This window comes from Podarcis filfolensis, assembly GCF_964270895.1.
Source record: "Podarcis filfolensis genome assembly, chromosome: 12".
NCBI classification, from domain to species: Eukaryota; Metazoa; Chordata; class Lepidosauria; order Squamata; family Lacertidae; genus Podarcis; species Podarcis filfolensis.
The window spans coordinates 19,485,587-19,505,761 of NC_139614.1; positions in this window are offsets into that span (position 1 = coordinate 19,485,587).

Genomic DNA, 20,175 nt, shown 5'->3' on the forward strand with positions numbered 1-20,175 from the left:
CTCTGTAAACCAGTCAAGAATGCCTGCCGGTTCATCGGTGCTCTTATCTACAAAAGCTGTCTCTCACAGCAGCTTGATCCAGAACAGCCAGTTTCTATCAAAGAGGAAACTACTGAAGAAGAAGTTAGGCAAAGCAGCAGCTGCTCATTTTGCCCCCAGAACTGCTTCTATACAAAACCCGCCCCCCATACTCGACATGTAAAGATCCCAAGCTTTCAACTGCAAGCAGCATAGCATAGCAGCCAAGGCCAATGGAACACAATGCTCATTTTGCACATGTAAGGAAGCAGACTAAAACACAGAGGCTCCTATACTGGAACTCGCTGCCCATTGACATTAGGTAGGTGGCTTTCCCTGTATCTGGAAACCAAGCCTTATGAAGAATGGTTGAGGGAATTGGGTATGTTTAGCCTGGAAAAGAGGAGACTGGAAGGAGGTATGATAGCCATCTTCAAATATCTTAACCGCTGTCACATGGAAGATGGAGCAAGCTTGTTTTCTCCTGCTCTGGAGGCTAGGACTCGAACCAATGGCTTCAAGTTACAAGGAAGGAGATTCTGACTAAACATCAGGAAGAACTTTCTGACAGTAAGAGCTTTTTGGCCGTGGGGCAGTCTCCCTCAGGAGGTGGTGGACTCTCCTTCCTTGGAGGTTTTTAAGCAGAGGTTGGTTGGCCATCTGCCATGGATGCTTTAGCTGAGATTCCTGCATTGCAGGGGGTTGGTCTAGATGACCCTTAGGTCCCTTCCAACTCTACGATTCTATGGTTATTTTTGTCACATGCTAAAAAAATTCATTTAGGCAAGTCTACCAAAACATGTAAAGTTGATGTGTATTTTAACCTGCAATTAATCAGCACACTTTCAAAACTGTTGGTTTTAGCTGTCTTGCTCTTTTTCATAAACTTGTTTGAATCCTGATTTTTATTGACAAGTTCAATATGTGTTGTGTATTCTTTGCCAGCTGCTGAGAGGTTTATTTAAAGTGGTATATAGGTTTTGTTAAACAAATAAAACAAACCCCAGTCCAATACTTGCTCCTACTGCTGGTGTTGCTGCAATTGGGGGTGGGGACACACACACGCAAATACAATTTGAAATAGGAATAAGAATAAGTGAATCTGACAATTTCAGTTTCTCCCAGTCTCACTTTTTTCCATCATAGATTCAGTTCCCCATGTTTCCACATCATGTTTTTTTAAAAAATTAAAATTAAAATTAAAACATAATGAAAACTTCACCAGCATTTTAGCGTGAATTTCTCAGAGTTAGGGACTCCCCCTGCATGTGAAGACAGGCTCCAGCAGATTAAGTGGGCAAGACCAATAATGGGTCCAACCAGTGCTTTTTTTTCTTAATAAAATGTTTAGGAGTACAGTGGTACCTCAGGTTAAGTGAAGTGAAGGCACAAGACAGGTGTTGATGATCATGTGAGCTGTGCACAGGTGAGCTGAAGCAAGCTGCTAACTAGTCCTGTGGAGCCTCCTTTTATTGAGACAAATATGCAAGCCAGGCAAATACATTTCGGGCTGTGACCTTTACACATCTTCCGTCCCGAGATCGTGGGGTGGTACAAAGATATTTTGGCACCTGTTCCACAGCGCCATTTCCCCCTTGCACAATGTATGACGAAGGAGACAAAAGGTCTCAGGGACAAAAGTTACAGACAGGACACCGCTGACTTCTGAGACCGCAAAAGGTTAGACAGAGGGAACGATGTTCCAAACAGCAGTGGCTTGTCTGAGGGGGGGTTGTGCTCTGTACCCCAGGGTCACGTGTGCAGGCAGATTGTGGCTGCCTGCTGGTGGGGAGTGTGCTCCCTCCGGACCTCACTGCCCACTCCGTGATATCCCTACAGTTAAGTACTTAATTCGTTTTGGAGGTCCGTACTTAACCTGAAACTGTTCTTAACCTGAAGCACCACTTTAGCTAATGGGGACTCCCTGCTGCTGCTGCTGCTGCTGCTGCTGCTGTGCCGCCGCTGCACAATTTCTGTTCTCATCCTGAAGCAAAGTTCTTAACCTGAGGTAATATTTCTGGGTTGGCAGAGTCTGTAACCTGAAGCGTATGTAACCTGAAACGTATGTAACCCGAGGTACCACTGTACTCTTATTCCGTCTGAGACTCAGGAAATGACAGGAAATGAGGCTGCCCTAGGGATAGCAACGGAACTGATGATTCACCATGCTAGAGAAGAAACTAAAAAATTTTAGTTTCTTCTCCCATTAGATTCACAAAATGTTTAGGGGTATGTGTACCCCCTGCGTCGTCGGCGTTGTCCCCCCAGAAAAAAGCACTGGGTCCAACAGACAAGACAGAGGTTTCTACACTTGCTGTAGAGGCAAGTGTGGGGCAGATAGGACTTGGCAGCCTGAGAAGGTAGCCCATCTAGAAGGAAAACTTTGATCCTAAACTTCTGCTGCCTTGCTGGGTATCTTTGGGAGAAGGCAAGGCTCAGGAGGTGGAGCCCCTGAAATGGTTGGATGGCGCCTTGTACACCTCCTTCCGGCAACTCCTGCAGCCAAGCTGGTGCCAAATGTATTGCTCTGCTTTTGTTTGAACCACATAAGGGAGGCCGAGAGATGGTGTCGTCTGGGCAGCTCAGGACCCTCATACACATTCCCCAGGCCTGCCCCCAGGACAGTATTTGGGGCTTACACCCAAATGTGTACAGTGGTACCTTGGTTGTTGAACCTAAGCTGTTCCGGGAGTCCATTCAACTCCCGGAATTGTTCAAAAACCAAGGCGTGGCTTCCGATTGGCTGCAGGAGCTTCCTGCACTCAAGCGGAAGCCGGGTGGGACGTTTGGCTTCTGAAAAACGTTCACAAACCGGAACACTCACTTCCGGGTTTGTGGTGTTCGGGAGCCAAAACGTCCGAGTACCAAGGCGTTCGACAACCAAGGTACGACTGTATAGGATTTCAGCCCGAATATCTTTAACTTTGGTATGAATCATTTTATTCACATGTCTAGCAACAGTCAACATGTGAATAAACAGATAACTGCAAAGACACATTAAAGCCCTGTGCAGTCCCCCCCACCAAGTAGCCTTGGGCTGTAAAAGAATAATAATCATAACGTTCTGAAACAAAATAATAATTTCCATCAGTGGATCTGCAGTGAATTTATTAGATGGAAACATGACTAACATTTTATACATAGAGATGCATTACATTATACCCACAAAACATTAGAAGGAAATTTTTACATTTTAACTTGAAAAAGCTATTAATTACAATGCTTTGTTTTTGTTTTTAGAACAAACAACAACAACTTGCAATTTGGGGTGCCAGGAAAAAAAATACTTACATAGTTTCCATAGTCATAACACCACAAACGTGGTTTATAATCATAATGGAGAATACAGAAACACAATGGAATAAATTTAGAGGGATATGAGCAGGAAAAAGATTTGGTGCTCATCAATAAATCTTTCAGACTCCGCTCCTATAAATCAACTCTACTTTAGAATTACCTGATTTCAGACCTAGTAAAATATTATTTCCACCATACAAACTTGAGATGTCATATAATGTTGCTTCCTGGCCGTAGTTTCTTCAAAGCAATTAACTATATGTACCTAGGTATTTGCATATTTTTAAAAAGTCTACACATGCTCACAGTGTTGTGAGGCAGGCTTTCGGGGGTCCTACAGCTGCTGGGGGGCAGACAAATGTTGTTCCAGTCTTCAGGGAGGGAAGTGTTTGTGTGTATGAGGTGGACGGTTGGAGAAGAAGATCCAGGAAATGTCAAAACAATCCATCTGAGTTCAATACCAGGGAAGATACGAGAATAGATTATAACACAGCCACTTTGTAAGCATATTGATAACTCGCGGGTCGCGCGAGGGACGCGGGTGGCGCTGTGGGTAAAACCTCAGTGCCTAGGACTTGCCGATCGCATGGTCGGTGGTTCGAATCCCCGCGGCGGGGTGAGCTCCCATCTTTCGGTCCCAGCTCCTGCCCACCTAGCAGTTCGAAAGCACCCCCAAGTGCAAGTAGATAAATAGGTACCGCTTTATAGCGGGAAGGTAAACGGCGTTTCCGTGTGCTGCGCTGGTGCTGGCTCGCCAGAGCAGCTTCGTCACACTGGCCACGTGACCTGGAAGTGTCTCCGGACAGCGCTGGCCCCCGGCCTCTTAAGTGAGATGGGCGCACAACCCTAGAGTCAGACACGACTGGCCCGTACGGGCAGGGGTACCTTTACCTTTACCTGATAACTATACAGTGATTAGTAGAAGCCAGAGCATGGATAAAACTAATCTTTCTTTCTTTCTTTCTTTCTAGGTTACTAGTTCATGGATTGCAGGAATGCCCTGGGTGCAAATTATCTCGATTTCAGCAAACTATTTCACATTTATTTTTGGTTAACTGGTTGAATTCAGGTTAAGTGATAATATTAGCAAAGAGGGAAAACTCTAAGCAAACTAGGTAGGAAACTGTCAGTAGAAGGAAAGTGGAAACAGTATGACCAAAAAACCCTGAAGTTCTGTATTTAAAACTTCCTGATGCAGGACCTAAGAAGCTGGAAATGTGTTGGACAACCTAACAGCTGTCTAACAACCAGTGCATTTAATGCTACGTTGCAGCTCTTTTGGGGAACTGGATCTTGTATAAAGTTAAGACAAACAAGATGATCCATTGGTACACTGACATTAGCAAAGGGTTAGCTAAACAGCTGAAAGTATCAAAGGAACACTCAGATGACAATGACTAATGATTAATAATAATATTGCAAACTAGTACTGGTTTATTCAACATGTAAGGAGCAGAGAACATAAACTGAATTCTCCACAGACATCTCTGGATGGTTAAACAAGAAAAAAGGTGGTGATTATTTACCCTTTGGAAACATGGGTGTGCTGGACATTTGTGATAGTAGAGATCTGAGTTACCTTGCTCACCTGGGCCCCCCTCCCCTCTATGCTTATATCTTGTTTTCTATGGAGCTGTGGTATGGCTTGTGCTATCTATTTTTCATTCAATAAATTTATTATTATTTTTTAAAAGAAACCTAAGTAAATGATTATATTGGTTGGACAATCATTTTCCAAAACGCTTGAGCTCTGTAATATGTCTGCCACATTGTGGAAGACATTGGCTCTGCTTTGGGCAGATTAACGGCAGCAAGTTACCAACTTTATAGTCCTTGTCTAATTCCAGAGGCGTTAAATGCCATTGCATTGCTATTTCCAAACAGTTCTCCTTCAACAATGAGCTCACAGTAAGTTGACTTCCAGGTCCCAAAAGGAATGACTTGTAGAGGCATTTCCCTTTGTAGATTCTTGGAACCTAAAATTGTTTTAAAATGAGCAATGACGCAAATCACAAAAAAATCAGCAATTTAATACAACACTCATTTTGACTACAGTGGTACCTCGGAAGTCGAACGGAATCTGTTCCAGAAGTCCGTTTGACTTCCAAAACATTCAGAAACCAAGGCACGGCTTCTGATTGGCTGCAGGAAGCTCCTACAGCCAATCGGAAGCCGCGGAAGCCACGTTGGACATCCAGGTTCCACAGAACGTTTGCAAACCGGAACACTCACTTCTGGGTTTGCGGCTTTCGGGAACCAAAACGTCCGACTCACAAGGTGTTTGGGATCCAAGGTATGACTGTATTTGTTATGTTACTCATGTATTTTATAATGAGAATTTGATAAGGTATTTTACTATTCTCTAAACATCCCTGCATTTAAAAAAAAAAATCCATCAAGCTGAAGGGTTTGTTAAATCAGACTTGGGAACCTGAAGTTCTCAAGCGTACAAAAACGGGGTAGGATGCACATGGATTTTCCTGGCTGCTCTTCCCATTGCACCTCCCTGAAAATCACTCCCGAAGCATCTGATGTAGTCTAAAGACCTATAATCATAAGGCAAGCTCAACAAAGCAGCCTGCCTGCCCATGGAAGCTTCTTAGCTGTACTCATAGAGCTCTTTGTATAGAGTTCTTTGCTCTAGTTAGGCATTATCTTTCCTCCTCTAAATTTGTCATGTCAGCTCGAATTATACTATCAGTATAATGGAAATGAAGCAAGTTATTATGCATATACTTTGTTTTGCATAAGGAATTTTTACTTTTGCGAAGAACAAAGTAACAAGAAGAGAATGACAAGAAAAAGAGAAGGGGGAAATTAGAGTCAAATGGGCAATGTGACAGATTGTGAGACAGGGAACATTAACGGTAGAAGGGAGGGAAGGAGGGAGGGAGATGCTCAGACTACTAATATATCATCTACTTTATGCTATTTAGAAACAGCATAAAGCTTTAGTCACTTTTCAAGTTCACTTCTACAGCCAGGAGGTCTAGGAACTTGAAAGTTCTTGCAGGGTTTTTAATGAAAACTCTGGAGATATTACAAAGCCCTGAACAAGTTAGATCCAGGGTGTGTTAGGGACCACCTGAATCTTTACATCGCAAGCTTGATCAATGAAATAATCAGCAGGAGCATCATTGGTCATCTCCCTGAGCTGGTAGGGCTCATCTGACAGTGACATGAAACCTTTAGTGTCATTGGTCCAGCGCTCTCCCAACAGAGATTTAAATATTCAGAGATTTAAATATACTGCAAATTTTTCTATGCTGCCAAGCAATTAAGAAAATACCATGATTGGTGGTGTCTAGGGCTGGGTGATATATTGATATACCAGCCAAAATCAGTTTGAAGTCCATATCGCGATATTGGTCTCACCATTTCTGACCTAGCGAAATATTGCAAATCATTATGTGTGTTAAGGATGGGCAATATATTGTATAAAACTGGTTTGAAGTCTATACTGTGATATTGGTTTCATAACTTTTGACATGGCAATATATTGTGAATCATGATTTGGTGTGTGTATGTGCTATGCAAAAATCATGATGCCTCTACATAGCTCCATCCTTATTTCAGACATCAGTACATCACAATCTTTAGCTGGTGATATATCACAATGTTGAAAATCGGATGTTGCTCAGCCCTTCTGTTTGCCTCTACATAGCTCCATCCTTATTTCAGACATCAGTACATCACAATCTTTAGCTGGTGATATATCACAATTTTGAAAACCGGGTATCGCTCAGCCCTTCTGTTTGCCTCTACATAGTTCCATCCTTATTTCAGACATTGTGATATATTGGTATATCATGATGCTTAGCTGGGGATATATCACAATGTTGAAAACCAGTTATCGCCCAGCCCTAGTGGTCTCTGATTTCAAAATTTTATGTTGTCTTTATGCTATATATGTATGCATGTTGCAAACTACTCTGTCATTTTTATGAACGGTGGTATATAATTTTTTTTTTATCTTCTGTAGAGGATTGCACACTTGAAGGATGTATTGTAGGAAGAAAACAAGTGTCTGAGAGCATCGATTTAATCCTGCGCCGTTGTCATGTAGAGCCACACGGCTGAATTCTGTTGAAAAAAGCATGCCTTCTTAAGTTTCACTTGCCTTGTTCAAATGTAATATACCTGCCATTTTCAGTTTGCTAGAATTGTGGTGAGTTTAGTGGCGTTGCCATACCGAACACATTTTCACCTCAGCTTCTTCAGCTTTTGAGAAGACAGCTGAATAACCAACTAAATAACAACGGTATAAATCTTCTTCTTAGGGTACATTTTTTTTCTGTTAGCGTTGGGCCTTCCCTTGCAATTACAGTTCATCATGCATAAAAAGTACTTGACAGTCTATTAATTTTCAACTAGAATCCTCTATTACTGTTCATTTGAGTATGCAGTTCAAGCTGCATTAGAATCCAAACACTACTGGCCATCATCATGAGAGAGAAATTCTTATTCTGTTCAACCTGTTCCATTTTAGCGACAGAGAACTTTCTTTGGAAAATGCTGTTGGGCTGAACATTTTGGCTTTTGCCCGAGGCCTATGCTCAGTAACCATAAAGCCATGAATAAAAGTCACTTCTGTAAGCTTGTAAACCAAAAACCATGTATTCATTATGTTCCAAGTGGCTTTCTTATACACACAATTCCCTCCTGCTAAATGGCCAGTTGTTTGAAAGGGAGACACTTTCAATAAGGTTGGTCAGCCATTATCAGTAGTAGTAGTAGTAGTAGTAGTAGTAGTAGTAGTAGTAGTACTGGCACAACTATATACCACTTAATACCATAATGAGCTTCTAAGCGGTTTACAAAGTATAACAACCAACTGCACAATATTAAAATGGAAGCATTCATAATTAAACTACACAGCCAAACATTAAAATATGTACAACCAGAATTTAAAATTCAAAAAAGCAAGCCTTTGTGTCAGGGACTGTGCTAAGGAAGTCTGCACTGAGGAGAATGGTGGGAGCCTCCCCCTCCCCTGATCAGGATCCTGAATCTTCCCAGGAGCAGGAGAACAGTGTACATTTGGAACAGTGGTTTGCAGAGGACATAGTTCAGAAGGCAGAAGCTGGGAAATACTGAATGGGGAACAGCTAGGAGGAGAAGAACTGGGAGGGAGAGAGTTAACAGATTCACTGTTTGGAAATAATTCATCCACTCAGCCCAAGGTCAAAAAGAGCTGATAAGGTGGCAGCACAGACAGCACAGTGGTTACAAGCTCAGGGTACAAGACGTGGTGGTGACAGGGGTGACTAGGGAGGAAGTGGGTGGAACCCTTAATTGGGAGCGTTAGTTGGTAGTAACTAAGGACATTTAGCTAGCATTAATGGCTTGTTAGCATTAATGGCTTGTTAGATGCTAAGCATGGAGACCCTCTGCACCAGAGAATTCAAAAACATGCCTTCTGTTTGTCCTTCTACCTCCACCTGCATGCATCTGCTTGCCCTAACTTAATATGTCCCTTTGGGTCTTGTCCCTGGTAAGAATACGGTCAACAACTACCGGTACATCAAGTTACAAGGAAGAAGATTCCAACTAAATATCAGGAAAAACTTTCTGATGGTAAGAGCTGTTCAACAGTGGAACGGACTCCCTCAAGAATGTGGTGGACTCTCCTTCCTTGGAGGTTTCTAAGCAGAGGTTGGATGGTCATCGGTGATGGATGCTTTAGCTGAGATTTCTGCATTGCAGGGAGTTGGACTAGATGACCCTTGGGTCCCTTCCAACTCTACAATTCTGTGATTCTATGAACTCGCTCTTCAGCTGTAGAATATTTCATATCCATCATGGCTGGGTCCAAGAGCCAGGACCATGCAGAGATATAGCAACAGTTCATTCCACTGAGAAGTCACGTTTCACCATCTTTTGCTCACTGAAAGCTGAGACCTTTGGCTATAGGGCAGTGTACAATTTTTTTAAAAAAAATCTATTTGAGTCTGGTTAGGAATAGGGGAGACAGCATCAGACCCCATCCGAAAATGCAAGTTGCAGTCTTAATTGCCTATCAGGCTGAGCTAACTGACCTCGACTGGAACAATTTCAAACCGCTTGGATTAAAGCATTAGACGCAAAGCTCATTCACCGACTGATGGTGCAATTCTTGTGCAGGCTTTGATTCTGAGGTCTCCGAGCAAGTCAAGTATGGGTTGTTAGGACTGGCCTCTTGCATTATCTGCCCTATTTTCAATATCTTTGCGAGCAAAGGATTGTTGCAAAATCAAAGCCTTAACGTATTCCTCGGTGTGTTGGCAGTCAATAATGTTCTCATTAAGACTAACTAATGTTCTTACGGTTGCTTGAAACACTTTATTGGCCTTTGGAGCTAGCTTACAGATCTGCAGGAGTAAATTAATTGTAGCAGTGTTTGAGTTGAAAGTACTCTCATCTACTCATGACCTCCTGAGACTTGATGGTCAATGCCTCTAAATCTAATCTGGAAAGCAACGATATGAAAGCTAATGATCTTGGCAGTTAAATCTCCATCTTCAGGCTTTTATAGATAAGCAGTTATTTGACTGGTAGAATCTCAAGAACTATTAACTACAGGGTAATTGTTAAAAAGTGCTATAGGAGAAAAGGACATCCATTGCTGCGATGTCTACTGCTCTCATTTTCATTCCACATTTTCTTTGTTCATCACAGATATGTCCTTTCATCTTTACCTTCCTCTTTTTGTCTGATGCAGTTAAAAGTTCCATCCATGGAACAACTTCCAAGTACTTTTGTAATCGGTCAATACTGTGATTGGACTTAAGTCTGCATGCAACATGGATAATTCTGCAAATGATCACCATCTCTTTTCCCTTGCAGAAAACACCTGTTGCCAGACCGGTCAAAAAGAACAGGATCTTCATAGCCACATTAGGTTTGTATGCCTATTTGCTAAGGAAGAAGCAATTTTGCATCTCTGCCATTCCTATTCAAATGTATTAGCTAGAGTTTGTGTACAGCAATCCTGCAAAGTGGCTGCACTTTTCAGGTGACAATCACACATACACAGAACATGCATGGACAGAAGCAGGATTATGGGGGCAAGCCCCCTGACTTAAGCTTTGTACACATTACCAGCACAGTGATCCAGTTGCAGCAACAGGGAACTACTCTCCCCCCACCAGTTTATGTACCTTCCCCCCGACAGGCTGTGCGCATGCAGCTGGAAGCTGAGCCTGCATGAAAACTTCCTCTGCTCATCCCTTTTCAGTTCCCTCCTGGTTCTGGGAGGCAGTGTTGCAGGAGAGGGTGGGGAAGCATCTGGCCCTTCACTTGCCTAACCTGCCTCTTCCTCCTCTTCTTCCAACCCATCCTGTGTTCCACCCTCCAGCTCTGAAGCTTCCCCTGCCTCTGATTCCTGCTCCTGGGTGGCGCTGTGATCTAAACCCCTGAGCCTCTTGGGCTTGCCGATTAGAAGGTTGGCGGATCGAATCCCCATGATGGGCTGAGCTCCCATTGCTCGGTCCCAGCTCCTGCCAACCTAGAAGTTCGAAAGCACGCCAGTGCAAGTAGATAAATAGGTACCACTCCGGCAGGAAAGTAAACGGCATTTCCATACGCTCTGGCACTCATCACGGTGTTCTGTTGCGCCAGAAGCGGTTCAGTCATGCTGGCCACATGACCCGGAGAGCTGTCTGTGGACAAACGTCGGCTCCCTCGCCCTGAAAGCAAGATGAGCGCTGCAAACCCATAGTCACCTTTGACTGGACTTAACCTTCCAGGGGTCCTTTACCTTTTACAGATCCCCACAAACCACTGCCCCCCTCTCCCAAGTCAGACTCCAGCCCAGCTTCCCCTGGTGCACACCCATCAGCATTCTGCCAGCCCCCGACACTTCCCATAAGCAGCTGCTTGGCCATTGGGACAACAAAATGCTGTGCTAGCTGGATCACTGGCCTGATCCAGCAAGCTCGTCTTATGTTCTTGAGGAATTCTGGCAGTGTATGCATGACCACATTTGAAAGTGCACAAGAAATTTTTCATTACGTGATTTTACTTTTTGCTGGCATTGCTTCTGTCTTCCTGGTTATGTGCTAAAACACAGATTTGGTCTGTTTTTTTTTTAAGGAACTGATAAATTTGTGAAACCATAAGCATGCTTAGTTCAGTTAAGATGCCCAAATCTGCACTTACACCGCCCCACCCCTCCGAACAAAATTTTCAGAAGTCATCCACTAGCTTCTGTTTGACGGCCAAATCTGAACATATGTACCCAAATTCATGCTTCTTCTTTCCATCTAATTACAAACCCAACTGGTGAGCGCTGACAGGTTTGTAGCCAGAACAGAACCCCTCAAAGAGATCTCAGCATCAAGGGAGCCCTGAGGAAAAAACGGAGGAGGACTGAATATGCTCAGTGGTCATAAAATGTTGATAGTATGTTGGAAGAAAAAACAGAAAATGGGGAACATATATGGCCGACTGGCACAAAGAGCAGCACTTCATACGGCAGCATTTTGTTGCAGTCACACATAATCATTATTACGCAAAGCTCACATGCTCCTATCAAAAACTGCAAGATACCTAAAGTGTTAATTTTTGATGATACAGTTTTTAAAAACAGTACAAACCTATGTATGTTTACTCAAAAGTAAGATCAAGTGTGTTCAAAGTATATATAGGATTGCAGCCTGAAACTCTTCCAAATTGGTTTGTTTTTTTATTAATTAGTGGGTGCATGGATGTTCTCTTGTGAACCACTCGGGTGCCAAATTTAATTGAGCTACATCTGGAGCTGACCGAATATACATAGGCTAGGGATTTTCTGACTGATTAACTGTCTCTGCCTTTTAACCTGGACAAAGAGGCAACCACAAACAGATGACATCTGTATATGAGAAAAACTTGTGGAGGGCAGCAGAAAAGGGAAGAGGAAGAGCAAAAACTCGATGTCTGGTGCTCAGACATCAATTAAAATGTCACATAAAATAAGGACCTGCAAATACTCCTCTTAGAGTACTATTATCAAAGCTAAGTGCTGCTGTTGTTGTCGCTTTTAAAAAAAGATTCAATTTGTGCCAAATAAAAGAGATAGAACAAACACGTATTAATATTCCAGTAGCCGTGCAACATTTCGCTGTAGAAGTAGAATAAATGAAACCCAATTTTAAAGCCTTCCAGCCGACAAGAATCAAATCTTACGGTCACCCAGGTGGTCAGAACTGTTCAGCTGGCACAAAGCAGGGAGGGAAAAGATAAAGCAAAAATGCTAAAACAAAATCTAAAGAATATGAATGGCAAAAACATGCAAAAGCTGAGTTGGTATATTTTAAATGTGAAAAACTAGATCGTGGGTGGTCCTGTTAGCAAAAGGGCTTCCACCTGCACAATGGGACTACCTCTGTTTCTCCTCACGTCCCGTCCCCCCGATCTGTTTTTGAGGTTGCTTGCCCCAAATCTCCCAAGCAGATTTGGGGGAGCACAGGAGAAGTCCTGTTGTGCAGGTGAAAGTTTGTGGGCTGTGTTGGATACAACCAGGGCTTTTTTTTTTCCAGCTGAAACTCACCAGAACCCCATTCCAGCACCTTTCAGGTGGGCGCCATTGCCACTGTAAGAGAACAAGGGGGGTGTTCACAGTGACTTCCAGCACACCTCTTTTTCTAGAAAAATAACACTGGATACAACCCTTAGTTTTTGTACAGAAATGTTATCACTTGAAGAGTTTAAAATTGAGAAATAAAAAGGAAAAACAAGGATTTAAAGGGGTCTTCACCCTGCCATAACATCCGAACCACTCCATATCATGTCCAGATGGTCCTCCCCATTAAGCCCTATATGCTGATACCTGCTCTGAAACAACCTTATTAATTAAGTTCCCCTCGTATGGTAGATTTGGTTCCTAATGAAAGAAAAGCTGCAAAAAAAAAAGTTTTTTATTTACACCCTTGCTTTCTTCCGTGGTTTCTCAAGTGTATGCCATCCAGACCCAGACCTGCTGAGCTGCTGTATCCTACACCTTCAGACCACGGACCTCGAAATTGGGTGTTAGGTAGGGTAATTGTTATTGCTTAAGATAATTATGCTTGGCATTAGGGTTAAGCAGGTGTCATAGAGTGGCTAAGGGCATGTATAGATGATGAGCAGCAATCTCAGATCCCTGCTGCAAACTACATGAGACTATAGCAAAGCAGGTGATAATGTGCCAGATAGGAGGTCCAGGCAGAAGGAGCTCACCATCCATCATACTGACACAGAAACACTCTCTGTAGCCTTCCTACCAGTGGACTGGAGAAGGAGTTCTGCCTAGCCAGTGGTGGGAAGTGAAGAAAGGCAATTAGAAATGCTTTATTTTTTATTTTTTTATACATTTTTATTGGGTTTTTTTAATATTTCAGTTCCAACAGTCATACAACATATCTTCTCATCTTATACAATATTTTAGACTTCCGTCAACACCTCTGATGGTTTTTCATTCTTTATCACTTATTCTGCATTTCTTAATTTTTATATTGTATTTAATTATCCTTAACTAATAACTCTTTTCATAGTCTTTCTTGTAATATTTCGAATGCTCCACCTCACAAAACTTCTTGCAGTCCTACTAGTGTAATCTGTTCATCACAATTGCTTTTCAAATAGTTCATATATTTACTCCAGTCATCTAAGAATCTCTGATCCTGCAGGTTTCAAATCCTTCCTGTTAGTTTATCTAATTCTGCATAGTCCATCAACTTCATCCTCCATTCTTCTTTCGTCGGTAATTCTTCTTGCTTCCATTTTTGTGCCAATAATATTCTTGCTGCTGTCATTGCATATAAAAACAACTTACAGTCCTGTCTGTTAATATCATCTCCTACAATGCCAAGTAAGAATGCTCTGGTTTCTTAGTAAATGTATATTTCAACATCTTTTTATCTCATTATATATCAGGCGATTAGAAATGCTTTAAACTCCCATTTTTCTAAAACATCTATTTAAATTCTCCTTTCTAAGTATTTTTTTTTTGTACATTATTTATTTTATTTATACACAGCTTTTCCATGAAAATATCCTCAAAATGACTTAAGGCACACTGCAAATGCATAAAAACAAAACGCACACAACTCCAAATGCAACACATGAACCCCAGCAGCTCATGGATGCGATCAGAGTGTGATCGCAGTATTGGCCACTAGAAGATTGCACCTTGCCTCTCAGGAAGAACATCACGCGGCAAGGGAAAGAACAGCCTAGCACTCCTGCCATCGGTTTACTTCTGAACAGTGCCTTTGAGATCTTCTATGAAAGTCTTTACAGCAAGTCTGTCGGTTTTGCCATTGATCTCTTAAGCGGTCTGCTGTGAAAATACACTCAGTTTGGAAAACAATCTAGCTCCATCAAGTGACCCTTTTTGTAACTGCTGTTCTGAAACGGAGATCAAACTAATGTAAATTTTGACATTTTAAAACCTGTCAAACAAAACATTATCTCCCTCATAGAACTTATCAAGAAAAGGACCTGACTTCATGCGGAAGAAGTTCATCTTCCTTAATTTATTGTAAAACACACACACACACCTCCTCAGATGATCATGGAGCAAGGTAATAAAATAAGACAAAATATAGTCAAACAAACACAATAAACATAGCAGAGAAAACATTGCATCATTCCGTTCTATGTTTGTATTTTATAATGCAAACCACAGCTTATGTGGAAAACCTTCGGAGGTGTATAAGGGATAAGAAGAAAAGCAAGTGACATTGCTAAGAAAACGAAGTGCAAACTGATTACACTTAGAAATGAAGATAAAAGAATTGCCAGAGCTTTATAAGACTTGCAGCATAATCCTATGCATGTTCACTCAGAAGTAAATGTCACGGAATTCTATGGGCTTATTCCCAAATACATGTGGATAGTCCTACGTAAAGTTGGCCCAGTGAAGATAGTAGAACTAACTCCAGAGTAAACATTAATTGAGATGTGCTGTAAGGGAATACAAAAAAAAAACACTGAGAAAGAAAATACAGAGGGGGGAATCTGCCCGTGTTCAGCTTTTCTGTCACTCAAAAATCTTGTCATAAGGGAACCAGAGTCCAGTTATTGCTTTTAATATCTCTTTGCCAGCTTCCAACCTTCCTAGCACTTATAACTACACACATTTTTTTTCTTCAAACATTCTAAAAAATGAAGAGGAATACAGGCAGCAGGGTTCACTTAAAAAAACATTTACAGTAAGTCATGATGGTATTGAATTTTAAGCCTCTTACCTCCTTATGAAGGACTGTTCTCAGTACTATGTCAACACAAGGACTAATTTTAATTTCAGCTGAGGTGAGTTGGTAGCTAAGGTAGAAAAATCAGAAATAACCTGCCCCGTAAAGTATACAGCACATGACTATCCTATATAAATACTATGCAAGTATTCTTTCAAGTACATCGTGTAAAGCACAGGGTCTGAGCCAGCCTTTTTAAAATGTTTTAAAGAGGTTCCCTCTTATACATTCTACCTTCACAGATGCAGGATCATAGGAAGGGACCCACAGTGGTGGGAATGTAGAGAAATGAAACAAAATTGGGAAATGATATACAATGAACTGAAAAAAAATGTTTAAAACGACATTTGTAAAAAAAAACACCCAGAAGCATTTCTGTTAGGGATTCTAGGACAAGACCTGCCAAGAAAAATAAAGAACTTATTTATGTATGCTACAACAGCGGCAAGAGTCTTGATAGCACAAGGATGGAAGAATGAGGAAATCCCAATGAAAGATCAGTGGCAAGAAAAATTGATGATTTATGCAGAACGGGCTAAATTGACATACAAACTGCGGGACAAGGACAACTGTGACTTTAAGGAAGAATGGGAGCTTTTTACAAATTATCTAAAAGGACAACAAAATGAACTGGATTCCTTGGCAGGGTTTGAATAAACATACACAAATTTATTGGTTGATAACATAATAGATAACGTAAGGATATGTATAATTTTATAACATGCAGAGAATAATATGTGCTGAGAAATCAGAGAGAGGAGCTGAGGGAAGTCTCTGTGGGGAGGAGGGAGGGTTAGAAGGGGGTGAGAAAAAGGGGGGAATAATAATGAATATGATATGTTTTGACGGTTTGTATGTTGAAGTTATTAATATTTATTTTTTTTAAAGGAAGGGACCCACACGCAGGGCTTTTTCTTCCCAGGTGGGCGCCTCTCAGGTGGGCGCCATTGCCATTCTAAGAGAACAAGGGAGAAGTTTGGTGGGGGGGTGCGCGGCGTGTGTCCTGGGGGCGGCCGCGATGGTACCCCCCTCCCTGATGGTGCTGGGGGCAGTGTGTTCCCCCGCCCCCCTTTCCTCCGCCAGTGTATCTGCCCCACCTGCAATAAAACATGTCTCTCTTACCCGTCTCTGCAGCCACAGCAGGCGCTGTAACTCTCCAACCATTTGACTTTCCCCCCTGATGGCTCACTCTTCCATTGTCTCCCAAGACAGACGGAAGCCAGCATCTTTGGGCACGAAGATAAGACAGAGACCTCCAGGCACATCACATTGGTCTACGGAGCTGGATTAGTCAGGCTTCAAAGTTTTCCTTTTGCCCCTTTCCACCCCCCACCCCCCACAAAACCTCATACCTTCCAGCTACAATTTTTATCTTGTGAAACCCAAGTGATTAAAAAGGTACTTGAGCCGAACGCCTGCGGAGAATGGCAAAGCGACTGTCTCTTGCCAATTCTGGTCTGACTTTGTACCATGCTTACTGAGAGCAAACCTTTCAAAAGCAGTCGGCTGTGACCCAGACATTTTGATGCTAACTGCAGCAATGGAACTTCAGCATGGCTGTTACCCTTTCTGTCTCAACCAAGGCTGTGGATTTGAATAGACCAGACTTTCCTTCATTCATTCCCTTTGTCGGCAGCTTATTGTGTGCTGGTGCTTTTTTCCTTTTCATCTCTCAGCCTCAAAGATTGATGCTTTTGTCCTTGAGCTGATCATTTTTTATATAAACTTCAACCATGGGTTTTTGGGTGGATACTGAGAGGGGGGGGAAGATAGTGGGCAGCAATTTCAGTATACGCTGCTCTCTAGGCTCAGGGTGGCACAGAACAGTTTAAGAATAATTGCTTTCATTGTATTATTACATTTCATAATTCCCAATGCACCTCTTCACTGCTTTACCATCGTTATTGTGTTCACATGTGCACTAAAAAAAAAATCACTATTATTATTATTTTTTATGCTGAGGGGAATCAAAGGTGGAGAAATTCTGACAAAGACCAAGGCCCATGCCTTCAGTCCATGAAAGAGATGGACTTTGAACCAGACTGCTACTTCAAAGTCCATGCCTCTATTCAGTGCACTAACGTCAGGGCTACTTAAAATTCATATTGACATTCACTCAGTATTTATTTCAGGCCATTGGCATTCTCAGGAACACATAAAACTATTTCCAGATGTCCTTTGGGCAGGGTCTCTTTCCCAAACATTTCTTACTGAGACACAATTATTTCTGAATTAAAAGTGCACACTTAAACATGCTTGCTCCTTCAGTTTCTAAAATAATGAGCATGCATTCCTCATAAAGTTGTGGAAAACCTGATATCGCGCCCTCTCCTGTCAGGGACGGAACTATGCTTCTGGAGCAGTTTTAATGCTTCATATTTAAATTCTCATGCTTTCAGAACGAATCTTAACTCTCAGAGCCTGTGCATTAAACATTAAGTGCAGGATAAATCTTTTCTGCCTCCCTAATAATTTATCATTTACGCATCCTTGCATTTGCAGGATGGGGAACAGAGGTATTATGGTAGGAAATTCAGAGCTGACATGATAAAACAATACCAGTATTTCATATTCAAGGATGGTGCTCAACATTAGTCATAGAATCTTAAGAGTGGGAAGGAACCCAAGGGTCATCTAGTCCAACCCCCTGCAATTGCAATAGTCATATATACACTCAGTGAAATCAATGGACTTAAAGCTTCGTTTTGATATGAAAATATGTATTGCATATGTATTTCAATTTTCCCTAAAATTAGCATTTCTTATCTTCTTCTTTTTTTAAGAAAAGGTAGAACAGCCCATGGCTTCAAAGTTACTGGGAATTTGACATCTCATCCAGAACAGTCTGCTGACTTACCACAGCCAAAAAAGCTATTGGAAGCTTGGGAGATATACCAAGTCCTTTCCCAGCTATGCCAGCTCTCCTCCATGTCTTTGCCATATTACAGCTTTGCTTGCCACAAAAATGGAAAACAGTAATTTGCCCCAGCAATTGCAGTAAACTTTGTTACCTCATATTATTGGAACAGCAGTATTTTATGCTCCTTTGGTATGCATTTGCTTGTCTAAAGGCTCCTGGAACTGGGCTGCTTGGAAACTGTGTGATGTTGCTTTGGTACACCTTCCTGAAACTCGTTTTTTCATCTCTTCTAGTCCCTTACCATACTTTAAAGGATTTTGTCGTTCATGTGACAATTTAGCTTCTGCCTGCAACCTTTTTGGTGCTGCATAATGGAGTTGTTCTGAATTCTTGCTGTTTGACAGATGCATAGCTGTAAACCTTCCCTTTTTGGGGGGAAATTCCTTTATTCCTGCGCCGTTTCCCACTGCTTCCCGCTGCTATCCTGGATTGTTAGATATCCCGTAGACTGTCCCCGGGACAGGTGAGGCTGCTGATCCCTTATTTTCAAATCTGAAAGTTGACAGCTATGGACAGATGAGAGTTAAACTCAAATCTAAGAAATATATTCAGAGGTGCAATTAGCAAAACTGAAGTGAAATGTGCAAATTTCACTGACTTCCAATACAATTCTACACATCTACAAAAGTCCCACTGAGCTCCATAGGGCTCATTCTTAGGTATGTGTGTATGGGACTTGTCATGTACTGAGTTGAATAGGATCCAAACTACAGCAGTCTGATTGGTCCTAGAACAATAGGATTCAGAATGCAGCAGTCAGATTGGTCCTAGAACAATGCAGCAATACGATTGGTTGGCAGGAACCACCCAATCATGCTCCAGATAGAAGTGAATCCACAACCTGATTGGCTTACAGTAGAATTCCGGAATTAGCCAATCATGTGCAGCCCATTGTGTAAATAATGTATATAAAGCAGATACCTTGAGGGGACTTTCATTCATTCCTCCTCACCACTATGAGCTGAATAAAGAGCATGAAATCACCTTGCGACTCTGAGTATATTTCACTGGCGACGAGGAATTGGACCGACTCGTGGAGCAAGGCGTGCTGGAGCCGGTGCCTAATGCCCCCTGGGAAACCCCAATCGTCACACCCGTCAAGCCGAATGGTTCGGTCCGCATCTGCGCAGACTACAAATGTACCATAAACAAGGCCCTCACGGCCCATGCATACCCAGTGCCAGTGGTCAGCCATGTCCTTGCCACCCTGGCTGGGTCGAAAATTTTTGGCAAGCTGGACTTGGCCCAAGCATATCAACAACTGCCAGTAGATGAGGCCACAGCAGAGGCACAGACGATTGTGACGCACAGAGGAGCGTTCAGGGTAAAGCGGCTGCAATTCGGTGTCAGCGTGGCACCAGGCATATTCCAGAATCTAATGGACTCTCTCCTTAAAGGGATTCCTGGCGTCACCCCCTTCTTCGATGATGTGTTGATTGCCGGGCCCACACCAGAGGAGTTTGAGGACCGCCTCCGCACCGTTCTGCACCGTTTCCAGACGGCGGGTCTCAAGGTGAAGCGGGAAAAATGTCTACTAGGAGTGCCTCAGGTGGACTTTCTGGGATTTATGGTGGACGCAGAAGGGGTCCACCCGACTGGGGACAAGGTACGGGCCATTTGTGATGCCCCAGCGCCCAAGAACAAGACTGAACTTCAGGCCTTCTTGGGACTATTGAACTTTTACCATTCCTTCCTTCCCCACAAGGCGGCGGTAGCGGAGCCCCTACACAGACTCCTGGACAA